The 16225-nt window shown below is 37.3% G+C and overlaps 1 long non-coding RNA gene across 1 annotated transcript; it reads right to left on the minus strand.

The window, feature by feature from the left end:
• Positions 1 to 649: 649 nt before the first annotated feature.
• LOC145866039 (uncharacterized) lies at positions 650 to 6720 on the minus strand. The gene is made up of 2 exons (XR_014383128.1): positions 6176 to 6720; positions 650 to 3336 (listed from the first exon to the last, which is right to left on the minus strand). It is a non-coding gene; the product is annotated as an uncharacterized LOC145866039 (long non-coding RNA).
• Positions 6721 to 16225: the final 9505 nt, after the last annotated feature.

The following is a 16225-nucleotide window of genomic DNA, read 5'->3' on the forward strand; positions in this document are numbered from 1 at the left end:
GGCCCTGTTTACACCTCCACACAGGAATACACACTCAGAGCCTCCTGACTGGGCCCTGTTTACACCTCCACACAGGAATACACACTCAGAGCCTCCTGACTGGGCCCTGTTTACACCTCCACACAGGAATACACACTCAGAGCCTTCTGACTGGGCCCTGTTTACACCTCCACACAGGAATACACACTCAGAGCCTCCTGACTGGGCCCTGTTTACACCTCCACACAGGAATACACACTCAGAGCCTACTGACTGGGCCCTGTTTACACCTCCACACAGGAATACACACTCAGAGCCTATGAGGCTTTTCTAAAAACTCCACTTTGCGTGCTTCGCTCACCTCTTTCTTTTTTAAACTACGTTTGAGATGTGGTATCCACTATATATACTATACTGATGGTATCCACTATATATACTATACTGATGGTATCCACTCGGCTCGCTGCCTCTCAGATCAAAGGTGGGTCCATCTGCTCCGTTCCTGAAGTGTGGTCTCCCTGAGATCCCATGTTTGAGGGATCCCTTGTGCACCATTTACCCAGGTCACCAGGAGCGGTCACCAAGTCAAGATTCACATCCCCATCGCCAAATGTGGTGGTTAATTTCTTTAATATCAATTGAGGAGACAAACTTATCACACAAGTCAGAGTTATTCTTAAACTAAATCTTTATTCACTTATCTGCTGTAAAAACAGTACTCTTTATGTAGAGAGCAGGGTCTGGCCCTGGGGTCATCTCTCCCTGGTACCATATAGAACAGAAACATTAACTCATGTTCTGGAATGCAGTCTCTTTAGGTTTTATCACCCAAAAGACATTGTAAATCTCCTGTCAGTGTTTTCTCCCAGAGGCCCATCCTCAGTAGAACACAGAGACAATAGTTATAAGAACCCTCTATTCTGTTGCATAAAACAACCATTTGATGCAATAAAAGTATTATAACATAATGTTTCACTTTTGCTCTCAGTGTCCACTAAAAGTTGACTAGTAACAACAACTGGGACCTAAAAGACACCCACCATGAGACCCACTAAATCTGCCCAAGAAGAGGAAAACAAAAGAAAAACCCACACCAAACTTAAAGACAGGAAGTAAACCAAAAAGGTGGAGCAACTAAAGGTGTTGACTCTCCACATGTATCAAGACAACTGGAGCACTGGGCCAGACACTCTTAAATAGAACCTGGACCAGCTCAGGTGAAACACCTTCCCACTAACGAGATGGACAAGCCAGCACAGGTGTAACACATACTGACTAACGAGGTGACACCAATCAGTGCGTCCTACGTGCTAACGAGCTAGACGAGCTAATGAGCTAGACGTGGTAACGGGCTAGACGGGCTAACGAGCTAGACGGGCTAACGAGCTAGACGTGCTGACGGAGCTAGACGGGCTAACGAGCTAGACGGGCTAACGAGCTAGACGTGCTAGACGTGCTAACAAGCTAGACGGGCTAACGAGCTAGACGTGCTAACGAGCTAGACGTGCTAAAGTCCAACTTCAAAACATAAATGGAAAAACCAAAGCCTGTAACACCTTCCCCCTTAAGACAACAAATATATCCTACATTTCTTTTGGACAAATTTGCTCACCACCAACAGAAAACAACTTCCATTTCACATGATAATCAACTACAATGCTTCACCTTCACCAATATAAACATGGTGTCTACTGGATGTCAACAATTAAAAACAAGAAAAAACACGTATTTCTAAATAATAATATACAATAGGATTATTAGTTTCTCCTTTTTCTTTCTATAGAATCCTAAATCCCACTAGCTTCTAGAACACTCGTCTTCCTAAAACTCACTAGCTGGAACGAGCCCAAACAAAACTCATCTCCAATACGGAAAAACATGCAGTCAAAATAAATAAAGATCCATAGCAACGCACTAGCTAAACGCAAAACACAAATCTTATATCCATTTGGGGGGAAATCAGGTTGAATCTGCTCTTCAAACTAACACAACAAAACAAAAAACACATGGAAATGGGAGATATATTTTACCTCACTGGTTAGAGGACAACCTGCAGAAGACAGTCAGCTACATTTTGGAGTGATGCATTTAAATTTAGGGATCCCTAAACAAAGGAACACAACACTTATTTGTCATAACTCATCGATATCATGTTGAAATCAATTGTGCCGAGAGGAGGGAGATGAGGTTGCACGTCCTGTTAAAACTAACAGCTCAAAAACCACACGGAATCTGGGAATAATGTGTACATCCCTGGTTAGAGGACAACTTGTAGAAAACAGCTAGCTACCTTTTGAAGTGTTGCATTTTGATTCAAGTGGGTCACCAATATGGTAAGTGTAACAGAACTCTTTTTTTGTTAGTCACTTTTTGTTAAATCTCATAAATAGTAACTCTTCCATTTCAGAGCCTGGATTTTCCCCCTGAGGCTAATATCCATATCATGTTGAAATCAATAGAACAGGGGACAAACGTTTAGGGTTCTACATTGTGACATCATTAAAATACTCCTTCTACAATGTTTAAACATTCTACATTGTGACATTATTTCATTGATATCATGAAACAACTCCATGTATTTTCTGATGTTTAATCAGAGATCTTTTACTAGAGTATCTCTTCCCACATTGATTGCAGCTATAAGGTTTCTCTCCTGTGTGTGTTCTATGGTGTCTAGTCAGCATGCTAGAACAAGTAAAACTCTTCCCACATTGAGCACAGCTATAAGGTTTCTCTACCGTGTGTGTTTTCTGGTGGTATATCAGGCTGCTTAGCAGAGTAAAACTCTTCCCACATTGATTACAGCCAAAAGGTTTCTCTCCTGTGTGTGTTCTCTGGTGTGCTGTCAGGCCGCCAGGTGAAGCAAAACTCTTCCCACATTCATCACAGCTATACGGTTTCTTTCCTGTGTGTGTTCTCTGGTGTGATATCAGGGTGATTAAAATAGGAAAACTCCTCCCACATTGATCACAGCTATAAGGTTTCTCTCTTGTGTGTGTTCTCTGGTGTGATATCAGGCTGGTTGACAGAGGAAAACTCTTCCCACAGTCAGAGCAGAAGTAAGGTTTCCTTTTGTGTGATTTCTCAGGTGTATTTTGAGTTCTGATGAAGATTTAAAAAATTTCCCACAATCAGAGCAGCAGTGAGAATTATCCCTTGTGTGAATTCTCCGGTGTGATATAATGCCTGATGAGGTGCATCTTTTCCCACAGTCAAAGCAGCGGTGAGATCTTTTCCCTGTGGTTCTCCGCTGGCGTTTCTTGAGGTGTTCTGATGTGGAGAGACTCTTCTCTGCCCTGTCAGCATCATGAGGTTGTTGAGGCTCCCCAGAGGATCCCCGATAGTCACGTCTCTCTCCTGTGAGAACAACAAAGTCAGACAGATGGTTAAAGGCCCACAACAACAGAAATCCACTGTTTATTTGAGGTAAAAGGTGATGCCCAGATCATACCCATGAAGTTGTACAACAGTTGACTTCTGTTAACTGTCTTAATGGTCAAATCATTTAACTAATGAGGAAACCACTAGTTATGGATGTAGTATATCTGGTAATGAGGAAACCACTAGTTATGGATGTAGTATATCTGGTAATGAGGAAACCACTAGTTATGGATGTAGTATATCTGGTAATGAGGAAACCACTAGTTATGGATGTAGTATATCTGGTCATGAGGAAACCACTAGTTATGGATGTAGTATATCTGGTAATGAGGAAACCACTAGTTATGGATGTAGTATATCTGCATGGAGCAAAAATGGTGAGCAAAGATTTAAATTTTTCACAATGTATTCTGAATATTACAGCACACTATCAGGAGTGCTACTCAAGGAAACTCACATTAAGCTCTGTGTCTATTCACTAATTCACCACCATGGGGGAAAACTCAGGGGAGTTCTCATAGGCTGACAGCAAAATTAGCCTCCTTTTCCAGGTTGCTTATGAGTGCATTTCACATTACTTTGGATTATAATTGTAAGGCTCGTTTGAATCTCCTGCTTAATATGTTTGTGTTATTGTCGCAAATCAACTGCTTTATACTTAAAAAACACTTCAACCAGTAAAATGCTCTTTGGCTTTTCCATCAGCCTGACAATGAGGGTTTGTACACCAAGTGTTTAACAAATTGGCTCATAACTTCACCTAACAATAACATAGACCTACTGTAGGACCCATAACTTCACCTAACAACATAGACCTACTGTAGGACCCATAACTTCACCTAACAACAACATAGACCAACTTTAGGACCCATAACTTCACCTAACAACAACACAGACCTACTGTAGGACCCATAACTTCACCTAACAATAACATAGACCTACTGTAGGACCCATAACTTCACCTAACAATAACATAGACCTACTGTAGGACCCATAGCTTCCCCTAACAACAACATAGACCTACTGTAGGACCCATAACTTCACCTAACAACAACATAGACCTACTGTAGGACCCATAACTTCACCTAACAATAACATAGACCTACTGTAGGACCCATAACTTCACCTAACAATAACATAGACCTAGGACTATAAATCATTTAATATTTCAGGTGAAACATGGAAACTAACATGTCTTTGTCATGACATTTCATAACCTGATCACCAGATGATTTTGTGAATAATCCCACTAGGCTACTCTGTAATGTGTTGTCATTCTAAATGTCCTGAATATAGGAAAATAGCTCTGTGTGTTGTACAATAGCCTATCCATCAAGGAACAGTTCTCTACACATTATGAGCGAAGTATCTCTGTGTCCAGACAGACTAACGAGACCCTACAGTACATCAACCAGACAATAGCACATTATAAACATGAATTTGTTAGGGATGTTGGATCCAATGTGCAGCACAGCATAACTGTCTTTACCAGAGTAATGAATGAAGAAGCACTTTGGTTGTTGTTGCATGTCGTGATGTTTGTCATGTGACTGTCATTCAGAAAATGATTTCCTGGATCAGCTGATGATAGTTGAACATGTGACTGTAACTAAACAGCTACAGTATTAAGTATTATGTGTAATTATTGAAGAACCGCATTAATGACAGTATCCATTTGGGTGTTGTCAATAAAGTTAAGGTGACTCTCGGTTTTTACCATTGGATTTAGCAAACTCTGAAATTATTTAGTATTTCTGTGCCCATGAAAACTGTTTTCCCAGCGTAACACAAGGAGACACTAAATGTTACATAGGTAGAGAGCATTTCAGAGATCTGAATACAAAAAACTGTCCTAACAGGACAATAACCTAAACCACAAGGCCAAATCTACACTGGAGGAGCTTACCAAGATGACATTGAATGTTCCTGAGTGGCCTAGTTACAGTTTGGACTTAAATTGTCTTGAAAGTCTATGGCAAGACTTGAAAATGGCTTTCTAGCAATGATCAACAACATACTTGACAGAACAGGAAGGATTTTAAAAAGAATAATGAATATTCACATGAATATTAGTCTCCTATTGGATGACATCACGACTTCCCATCAAGCCAACTCATTGAAGGCCTTACTATGACATCACTCACCCCTTCTAGTTTGCAGTTGTCTAAAAAAACTATTTTGCTCAAAACATTTATTTGTTTCCCTTTAGTGTGTTTATAATTTACTGTATTTATATCACTTTTCAACAGGAAAGGACGTCATGAACAATTCATACAGTACAAAAACATATTTGAGTGTAGAATGCCCTTTTAAAAATCACACATTAGTTCAACAACTGCAGAGTTTGTGTCCCTGTTTTATAAGATAGTACTCACTGTATTTACTGGTGTTAACCAGAACAATGTCCCTGTTTTATTAGATAGTACTCACTGTATTTACTGGTGTTAACCAGATCAATGTCCCTGTTTTATAAGATAGTACTCACTGTATTTACTGGTGTTAATCAGATCAATGTCCCTGTTTTATTAGATAGTACTCACTGTATTTACTGGTGTTAATCAGATCAATGTCGCTGTTTTATAAGATAGTACTCACTGTATTTACTGGTGTTAATCAGATCAATGTCCCTGTTTTATTAGATAGTACTCACTGTATTTACTGGTGTTAATCAGATCAATGTCCCTGTTTTATTAGATAGTACTCACTGTATTTACTGATGTTAATCAGATCAATGTCCCTGTTTTATTAGATAGTACTCACTGTATTTACTGGTGTTAATCAGATCAATGTCCCTGTTTTATTAGATAGTACTCACTGTATTTACTAGTGTTAATCAGTTCTCCAGTCTTCTCTTCTTCGTCCTCCTCTAATGTGACAGTAATCTCCCCCTCTTCATCTTTCACTCCAAAAACTGCATCTTCCTCCTTTTCTTTCACAGTAACATCCTCCTCCTCTTTCACTCTGAACGCGTCTTCCTCTTCTTTCACTGTAACGTCTTTCTCTTCTTTTTTCACGGTAACAGCCTCACCCTCTACTTGTTTTTGTATTGTAACAGCCTCCTCTTCCTCCTCCTCTTTCACGAGAGCTTCTTTCTCCGTCCAGCAGACCTCCTCTTCTTTAGCAGGAGGAGAGTAGATTAGTGAACTCATGGTCGGGGATGTTAGCTAGCTAGGCTAATGCTAACTTAACCAGCCAGCTAGTTGACTTACAACGTAAATATTAAATTAAATGGGGTAGCAAGTTGTTTCCACATAAGTATGTTTAAATCATAGTGACAAATAAACCACGAAATTGTCTAAAGAACTTGAATGTTCCGACTTTGTCGGCTAGCGAGCTACCGAGGTGGCTGCAGTTGTTGAAGAAGCGTTCCGTCCACTAAATTATACGTCACACTAGAAACATCGCCTGAAAGACACATATCGCCATCTGCTGTCTGGAGGGAGGAAACGCAGTTGAGGAGGGAAAACTTTTTTTATTCTTCATTGAATTATAATATTATAAAGCAGTTTAGGGAAACGTTTTTTTCTCTCCATTAAATATGAATATTATATCAACACGTACAAAGAGCAACAAGTGTTGTTTGATTAGTTCAGATTTTTTTATTGAGAATTTAAAACAAACTTAACCTCTACTCCACATCTGTATTTCTGATTCAGTCAAATAACTAGATATCAAAATAAGCACCTAGTTATTGATACCCTTGATAAAGATGAGCTAAAATTACTGTATGAAATAAATAAATTAACTTTACCCACTACTAGGATATTTTAGCCCAAAACCTGGTTACCTCTCTGCTAGGAGGCTGAGACTTGGCCATAAGAGGATCTTCCAGCAAAACACATCAACATCCACCAAGAAATGGTTAATTGGGCACAAAATCAACATTTTCAATGGCCATCTCAGTCTTCGGACTTTAACTCCATTGAAAACCTGTGGTTTGAATTGATCAGGGCAGTCCATAAGACAGACTAAATAAATCAAGGACCTGGAGAGATTCTGTATGGAGGAATGGTCTAAGATACCACCCAATGTGTTCTCTAATCTCATAAAACATTTCAGTGTCGTTATTCTCCCAAGGGGAGGGTGCTGGAGTACTGAAAACATGGGAGGCAATAATTCAGACCCCAACCTTTTGAGAATTACATTTTAAACTAAATCTCTTTCTCTGAGCAATTGTATTAGTATAAAATAATATAGGACTAGCTATAGGACTAGGTCTATACTGCTCCTACATGGTGTAACAATACATCATGTAGATGTATATAATGAACAGACTAGGTCTATACTGCTCCTACATGGTGTAACAATACATCATGTAGATGTATATAATGAACAGACTAGGTCTATACTGCTCCTACATGGTGTAACAATACATCATGTAGATGTATATAATGAACAGACTAGGTCTATACTGCTCCTATATGGTGTAACAATACATCATGTAGATGTATATAATGAACAGACTAGGTCTATACTGCTCCTACATGGTGTAACAATACATCATGTAGATGTATATAATGAACATACTAGGTCTATACTGCTCCTACATGGACTAACAATACATCATGTAGATGTATATAATGAACAGACTAGGTCTATACTGCTCCTACATGGTGTAACAATACATCATGTAGATGTATATAATGAACAGACTAGGTCTATACTGCTCCTACATGGTGTAACAATACATCATGTAGATGTATATAATGAACAGACTAGGTCTATACTGCTCCTACATGGTGTAACAATACATCATGTAGATGTATATAATGAACAGACTAGGTCTATACTGCTCCTATATGGTGTAACAATACATCATGTAGATGTATATAATGAACAGACTAGGTCTATACTGCTCCTACATGGTGTAACAATACATCATGTAGATGTATATAATGAACAGACTAGGTCTATACTGCTCCTACATGGTGTAACAATACATCATGTAGATATATACTACCGTTCAAAAGTTTGGGGTCACTTAGAAATGTCCTTGTTTTTTAAAGAAAGCACATTTTTCATCCATTAAAATAATAATACAATTTATCAGAAATACAGTGTAGACATTGTTAATGTTGTAAAAAAATTAAGAAACAAAAAAATTAAACAAATTCACCTTTATTTAACCAGGTAGGCCAGTTGAGAACAAGTTCTCATTTACATCTGCGACCTGGCCAAGATAAAGCAAAGCAGTGCGACACAAACAACAACTTGTTCTTTAACAAAGCTTTTGTAAACAGTGTTGTTGCATAACAATCAGGCAGTAGAACAACAATAATCATCACCCTCTTGACCAATCTACCCTCCCCTTAACATTGGGTTGATTCAGACCCTGTCAGTGTACCAGGTGGACATTGGGTTTGATTCAGACCCTGCCAGTGTACCAGGTGGACATTGGGTTGATTCAGACCCTGTCAGTGTACCAGGTGGACATTGGGTTGATTCAGACCCTGTCAGTGTACCAGGTGGACATTGGGTTTGATTCAGGCCCTGCCAGTGTACCAGGTGGACATTGGGTTTGATTCAGACCCTGCCAGCATGGCCAGAAATGTATTCCAAGGTCAGTAACTTATAACCACAGAACCACCACAGACCTTTCATGCATGACTAAAAACACCTAAGTATTAGATTTACTGCCATGGTCTAGTATGTCATCGCCTCAGACACCATTCACAATGCTGGCTGAGGTACTAGTAAAACATGACATATTATTTCCTAACCATTCACAATGCTGGCTGAGGTACGAGTAAAACATGACATATTATTTCCTAACCATTCACAATGCTGGCTGAGGTACTAGTAAAACATGACATATTATTTCCTAACCATTCACAATGCTGGCTGAGGTACGAGTAAAACATGACATATTATTTCCTAACCATTCACAATGCTGGCTGAGGTACTAGTAAAACATGACATATTATTTCCTAACCATTCACAATGCTGGCTGAGGTACGAGTAAAACATGACATATTATTTCCTAACCATTCACAATGCTGGCTGAGGTACGAGTAAAACATGACATATTATTTCCTAACCATTCACAATGCTGGCTGAGGTACTAGTAAAACATGACATATTATTTCCTAACCATTCACAATGCTGGCTGAGGTACGAGTAAAACATGACATATTATTTCCTAACCATTCACAATGCTGGCTGAGGTACGAGTAAAACATGACATATTATTTCCTAACCATTCACAATGCTGGCTGAGGTACGAGTAAAACATGACATATTATTTCCTAACCATTCACAATGCTGGCTGAGGTACGAGTAAAACATGACATATTATTTCCTAACCATTCACAATGCTGGCTGAGGTACGAGTAAAACATGACATATTATTTCCTAACCATTCACAATGCTGGCTGAGGTACGAGTAAAACATGACATATTATTTCCTAACCATTCACAATGCTGGCTGAGGTACGAGTAAAACATGACATATTATTTCCTAACCATTCACAATGCTGGCTGAGGTACTAGTAAAACATGACATATTATTTCCTAACCATTCACAATGCTGGCTGAGGTACTAGTAAAACATGACATATTATTTCCTAACCATTCACAATGCTGGCTGAGGTACGAGTAAAACATGACATATTATTTCCTAATTGTAAAAAAAATCCCCACTGTTTAACCAGAACAACATGAGTTGTGTCCTTCAAAGTGTTAGTCCATAATCATATTCAGCTACTTAGATGTCATGTATTGTCATGTTCTCTATAATGAAACATCACCACTGTAGATGTCATGTATTGTTATGTTATGTTCTCTATAATGAAACATCACCACTGTAGATGTCATGTATTGTCATGTTATGTTCTCTATAATGAAACATCACCACTGTAGATGTCATGTATTGTTATGTTCTCTATAATGAAACATCACCACTGTAGATGTCATGTATTGTCATGTTATGTTCTCTATAATGAAACATCACCACTGTAGATGTCATGTATTGTCATGTTATGTTCTCTATAATGAAACATCACCACTGTAGATGTCATGTATTGTTATGTTCTCTATAATGAAACATCACCACTGTAGATGTCATGTATTGTCATGTTCTCTATAATGAAACATCACCACTGTAGATGTCATGTATTGTCATGTTCTCTATAATGAAACATCACCACTGTAGATGTCATGTATTGTCATGTTCTCTATAATGAAACATCACCACTGTAGATGTCATGTATTGTCATGTTCTCTATAATGAAACATCACCACTGTAGATGTCATGTATTGTCATGTTCTCTATAATGAAACATCACCACTGTAGATGTCATGTATTGTCATGTTCTCTATAATGAAACATCACCACTGTAGATGTCATGTATTGTCATGTTCTCTATAATGAAACATCACCACTGTAGATGTCATGTATTGTTATGTTCTCTATAATGAAACATCACCACTGTAGATGTCATGTATTGTCATGTTCTCTATAATGAAACATCACCACTGTAGATGTCATGTATTGTTATGTTCTCTATAATGAAACATCACCACTGTAGATGTCATGTATTGTTATGTTCTCTATAATGACACATCACCACTGTAGATGTCATGTATTGTTATGTCATGTTCTCTATAATGAAACATCACCACTGTAGATGTCATGTATTGTTATGTCATGTTCTCTATAATGAAACATCACCACTGTAGATGTCATGTATTGTTATGTCATGTTCTCTATAATGAAACATCACCACTGTAGATGTCATGTATTGTCATGTTATGTTCTCTATAATGAAACATCACCACTGTAGATGTCATGTATTGTTATGTTCTCTATAATGAAACATCACCACTGTAGATGTCATGTATTGTTATGTTCTCTATAATGACACATCACCACTGTAGATGTCATGTATTGTTATGTCATGTTCTCTATAATGAAACATCACCACTGTAGATGTCATGTATTGTTATGTTATGTTCTCTATAATGAAACATCACCACTGTAGATGTCATGTATTGTCATGTTATGTTCTCTATAATGAAACATCACCACTGTAGATGTCATGTATTGTTATGTTCTCTATAATGAAACATCACCACTGTAGATGTCATGTATTGTCATGTCATGTTCTCTATAATGAAACATCACCACTGTAGATGTCATGTATTGTTATGTTCTCTATAATGAAACATCACCACTGTAGATGTCATGTATTGTCATGTTATGTTCTCTATAATGAAACATCACCACTGTAGATGTCATGTATTGTTATGTCATGTTCTCTATAATGACACATCACCACTGTAGATGTCATGTATTGTTATGTCATGTTCTCTATAATGAAACATCACCACTGTAGATGTCATGTATTGTTATGTTCTCTATAATGACACATCACCACTGTAGATGTCATGTATTGTCATGTTATGTTCTCTATAATGAAACATCACCACTGTAGATGTCATGTATTGTTATGTTCTCTATAATGAAACATCACCACTGTAGATGTCATGTATTGTTATGTCATGTTCTCTATAATGAAACATCACCACTGTAGATGTCATGTATTGTTATGTCATGTTCTCTATAATGAAACATCACCACTGTAGATGTCATGTATTGTCATGTTCTCTATAATGAAACATCACCACTGTAGATGTCATGTATTGTTATGTCATGTTCTCTATAATGAAACATCACCACTGTAGATGTCATGTATTGTCATGTTATGTTCTCTATAATGAAACATCACCACTGTAGATGTCATGTATTGTTATGTTATGTTCTCTATAATGAAACATCACCACTGTAGATGTCATGTATTGTCATGTTCTCTATAATGAAACATCACCACTGTAGATGTCATGTATTGTCATGTTCTCTATAATGAAACATCACCACTGTAGATGTCATGTATTGTCATGTTATGTTCTCTATAATGACACATCACCACTGTAGATGTCATGTATTGTTATGTCATGTTCTCTATAATGAAACATCACCACTGTAGATGTCATGTATTGTTATGTTATGTTCTCTATAATGAAACATCACCACTGTAGATGTCATGTATTGTCATGTTCTCTATAATGAAACATCACCACTGTAGATGTCATGTATTGTCATGTTCTCTATAATGAAACATCACCACTGTAGATGTCATGTATTGTTATGTCATGTTCTCTATAATGAAACATCACCACTGTAGATGTCATGTATTGTTATGTTCTCTATAATGAAACATCACCACTGTAGATGTCATGTATTGTTATGTTCTCTATAATGAAACATCACCACTGTAGATGTCATGTATTGTTATGTCATGTTCTCTATAATGAAACATCACCACTGTAGATGTCATGTATTGTTATGTTCTCTATAATGAAACATCACCACTGTAGATGTCATGTATTGTTATGTTCTCTATAATGACACATCACCACTGTAGATGTCATGTATTGTCATGTTATGTTCTCTATAATGAAACATCACCACTGTAGATGTCATGTATTGTTATGTTCTCTATAATGAAACATCACCACTGTAGATGTCATGTATTGTCATGTCATGTTCTCTATAATGAAACATCACCACTGTAGATGTCATGTATTGTCATGTTCTCTATAATGAAACATCACCACTGTAGATGTCATGTATTGTTATGTCATGTTCTCTATAATGAAACATCACCACTGTAGATGTCATGTATTGTCATGTTATGTTCTCTATAATGAAACATCACCACTGTAGATGTCATGTATTGTCATGTTCTCTATAATGAAACATCACCACTGTAGATGTCATGTATTGTCATGTTATGTTCTCTATAATGAAACATCACCACTGTAGATGTCATGTATTGTCATGTTCTCTATAATGAAACATCACCACTGTAGATGTCATGTATTGTCATGTCATGTTCTCTATAATGAAACATCACCACTGTAGATGTCATGTATTGTCATGTTATGTTCTCTATAATGAAACATCACCACTGTAGATGTCATGTATTGTCATGTTATGTTCTCTATAATGAAACATCACCACTGTAGATGTCATGTATTGTTATGTCATGTTCTCTATAATGAAACATCACCACTGTAGATGTCATGTATTGTTATGTTCTCTATAATGAACCATCACCACTGTAGATGTCATGTATTGTTATGTCATGTTCTCTATAATGAAACATCACCACTGTAGATGTCATGTATTGTTATGTTCTCTATAATGAAACATCACCACTGTAGATGTCATGTATTGTCATGTTATGTTCTCTATAATGAAACATCACCACTGTAGATGTCATGTATTGTCATGTTATGTTCTCTATAATGACACATCACCACTGTAGATGTCATGTCATGTCATGTTCTCTATAATGAAACATCACCAAGTGAAATAAAGTTGATCAGATATTCTTAATAGACATTAAATAAAAAATGGTTGTTCAGAAATCATTAATTATCATGTTGCTCTGATGAAATGAACTAAATATTTCACAATCATTACCACTGCTGATATTCACAGAGAATAATTACAAGGATCATATTTCACAATCATTACCACTGCTGATATTCACAGAGAATAATTACAAGGATCATATTTCACAATCATTACCACTGCTGATATTCACAGAGAGTAATTACAAGGATCATATTTCACAATCATTACCACTGCTGATATTCACAGAGAGTAATTACAAGGATCATATTTCACAATCATTCCCACTGCTGATATTCACAGAGAATAATTACAAGGATCATATTTCACAATCATTACCACTGCTGATATTCACAGAGAATAATTACAAGGATCATATTTCTCAGTTGCATTGACCTGCAGACATCAGACACCACCTCTCCCTTATGCACATGTGACTGAAATGGAACCAATCACAAAAATCCCTGACACAGCTTTGATGGCCCAATAAAAACGAAACTGCACGTTTCTGCCAGCCAATGGGATAATTCCAGTGCAGTACATGTGTAGAGGGGTAATTCCAATTCAGGAAGTTCCTACCGTTTAACTTTTTGTCTGAACATTATAATATACATTTTACTCAACTATGTTACCCACTCCAGTCAGCAGATGGCGGTGTGGGAATTTAAGGTAATGCTGTTGGTGTGACGTATAATGTAGTGGACGGAACGCTTCTTTCAACAGCAGCAACAGTTAGTCAGCCACCTCAGTAGCTTGCTAGACAAAATAGCCAAACCAATAAAGCTCTTTAGATGCTTTCGTGTATATTAGCCACTGTGTTTTAAACCCACTACTGTCGTCTAGTTAGTTATCCGATTTAATTTCATATTTACGGTGTTGTTGTTATTATTCAGCTAGCGGGCTGGTTAAGTTAGCATTAGCCTAGCTAGCTAACATCTCCGACCATGCGCTCACTAAGCTACTCTCCTCCTGCTAAAGAAGAGGTCTGTTGGACGGAGAAAGAAGCTCTCGTCAAAGAGGAGGAGGAAGAGGAGGCTGTTTCAATGCAAAAACAAGTAGAGGGTGAGGCTGTTACAGTGAAAGAAGAAGAGAAAGACGTTTCAGTAAAAGAAGAGGAAGATGCGTTCAGAGTGAAAGAGGAGGAGGATGTTACTGTAAAAGAAGAGGAGGAAGATGCAGTTTATGGAGTGGAAGAGGAGGGGGAGATGACTGTCACATCGAAGAAGGAAGAAGAGGAAGAATCTGGATATCTGGGCCCGGTTTCCCAAAGGCATGTTAAGGCATCCAATGGTTTTAACAATGAACGGGCCCTGATAAACACTAGTAAGTACTGTCTTAAATACAGAGTCACAAACTCTGCAGTTGTTGAACTGATGTGTGATGTTAAAGCTGAAATATGCAATAGCTACATCCATATTGCGACTTTTAAATTATTAATTTATAGCCATTGATTCTTGAAGAATATAACACATGCCTCATGAGCTTAGTTCGACTGTTGTACCCCATCAGAACCCCAAATAAGCTTTTTTTTACTCCAATGTTTAGAAATGTAAACCAACACTGTATAGCCTCAACATAGTTAAAACTATAATGTTGATATCATGGATGGTCAGTCCTTGCATCCATAGGTCAGTCTATGAATTTGAAAGTAGTTACATTTCTCCAACCCCATAATCATCTTATAACCAAAACAGTGGTGGAATGACAGCTTTGTTGTTGTATGAACTGCAGATTGCTGGGTTGTGTGGGTTTTTTAAACAGTAACAAAATGGCTGCCCAGAGGCTTGGTTTGGTAAACAGCTGAGGGATGGGGGAAGGAGGAGTGTAACCACTCAAATTTATTCATCCAGGATGTCATAATGATAGTTTAACCAGGTTTCTAGGCTATATAGTATATTCTAGAATTCATCCATGATGTCATAATGATAGTTTAACCAGGTTTCTAGGCTATATAGTATATTCTAGAATTCATCCATGATGTCATAATGATAGTTTAACCAGGTTTCTAGGCTATATAGTATATTCTAGAATTCATCCATGGTGTCATAATGATAGTTTAACCAGGTTTCTTGGCTATATAGTATATTCTAGAATTCATCCATGATGTCATAATGATAGTTTAACCAGGTTTCTAGGCTATATAGTATATTCTAGAATTCATCCATGATGTCATAATGATAGTTTAACCAGGTTTCTAGGCTATATAGTATATTCTAGAATTCATCCATGGTGTCATAATGATAGTTTAACCAGGTTTCTTGGCTATATAGTATATTCTAGAATTCATCCATGATGTCATAATGATAGTTTAACCAGGTTTCTAGGATGTATAGTATATTCTAGAATTCATCCAGGATGTCATAATGATAGTTTAACCAGGTTTCTAGGATATATAGTATATTCTATAACTGCCAGTGTAGATTTCCTGTGGAGGCAAATTATTAGAGC

This window comes from Salmo salar, unplaced genomic scaffold (genome assembly GCF_965601325.2).
Source record: "Salmo salar unplaced genomic scaffold, fSalSal1 ptg000117l, whole genome shotgun sequence".
Taxonomy (NCBI): Eukaryota; Metazoa; Chordata; class Actinopteri; order Salmoniformes; family Salmonidae; genus Salmo; species Salmo salar.